The sequence below is a fragment of the Pteropus vampyrus genome, unplaced genomic scaffold, assembly GCF_000151845.1.
Source record: "Pteropus vampyrus isolate Shadow unplaced genomic scaffold, Pvam_2.0 Scaffold5020, whole genome shotgun sequence".
Taxonomy (NCBI): Eukaryota; Metazoa; Chordata; class Mammalia; order Chiroptera; family Pteropodidae; genus Pteropus; species Pteropus vampyrus.
In genome coordinates, this window is record NW_011893801.1 from 411 (window position 1) to 1,606 (window position 1,196).

Consider the following 1,196-nt stretch of genomic DNA (forward strand, 5'->3'; position numbering starts at 1 on the left):
CAGCCCAGGGTGGCGGCGGCTTAAGCCCTCTGGGCTCATTCTCACGTAGAAGAATCTGATCGTAGGCCCTTTAGGGCAGGGTTGCCGAAGCTCCAGCCTTCCCCCCCAAACCCCACGTGGCAGGAAGAAGGACGAAGTTCAAGGAGGCCTTGCCCCCCAGAGGTGCCTCCCTCTGAGCACTCGCCTCGGGCGTCCCACAGGCTTTGGCTGCCATTTTCTTGACTGGAACTTAATCGTATGGTCACACTGCTGTGAGAGACGTGAAAACGTGTTTTTGATATTTTAATTCGGACCATTTCCGCCTTCGTAAAATGGGGCTCTGGAACTGAGGAAGGAGATAGACATTGAGAAGACAACCAACAGTGATGTCTTTGCGATTCACCAGCCACTGAAGATCAGTTTTTTCCTTTGTTTTCAGGCGAGGCAACCCTTGGTTGACCTCACAGATTGCAAGGACCTTGTCAGTTACAATCACTTATTTTTTTTGTTTTACACCTACAGCACCCGGTCTTCCTAGGTGGTCTCCCATCCAAGTACTAACCAGGCCCGACCCTGCTTAGCTTCCGAGATCAGACAGGATCGGGCTCATTCAGGGTGGCATGGCCGTAGACCATTTAAGATCTTTTTACTCACAACTGTGCCTCATCCTCCTCGTCGAACTCTCATCCATCTCTCCCTCGCTGGAGCTTTCCTCTCTTCTCACTCACTCCCACCTTCGAGCTCAGGCTGAGGGGCCGGGTGGCAAAAATCCAGGCAACAACCGGGTGTCAGTTAAGATCAAGCAGTGCTCCTTCGGGAGTACCAGGCCCTGGCCCAGCCACGGGACATGTGGATGAGTGAGGCTGAAGGCCTGGCTTTAAGGAGCTTCCTGTCTGGGGGAGGGGGCTGTGGACACAGTCCCTTCCAGGGCGATGTGTGCTCCTGGCTCTACTGGGTGGGGAGGAGGTGGTGGCAGTTGTCAGGACAGGCTTCCCAAATAGGTTGGTATCTGAGCTCAGACTTGCAGGGTGTCTGAGAACCCTGCAGACAGCATGAAGCAGGATATCCAGGGGCAAAGCATGGCACACATCTGCAAAGGGGACCAGGAAGAGCCCCCCGACCCCCGCACTGGTCAGGAGGCTTCCGTGACCTTCTGTTCGTGAGGCTTGGCTCAGAGCTGAACGGAGCCTTCGGGAAGGGTGGGGAGCTGAGGGCCG

The 1,196-nt window shown here is 55.4% G+C and overlaps 1 non-coding gene across 1 annotated transcript; it reads right to left on the reverse strand.

Moving 5' to 3' along the window:
* Positions 1 to 492: 492 nt before the first annotated feature.
* On the reverse strand, positions 493 to 611 carry LOC111734749. Its single transcript, XR_002778576.1, has one exon. It is a non-coding gene; the product is annotated as a 5S ribosomal RNA (ribosomal RNA).
* Between the last annotated feature and the right edge of the window lie 585 nt (positions 612 to 1,196).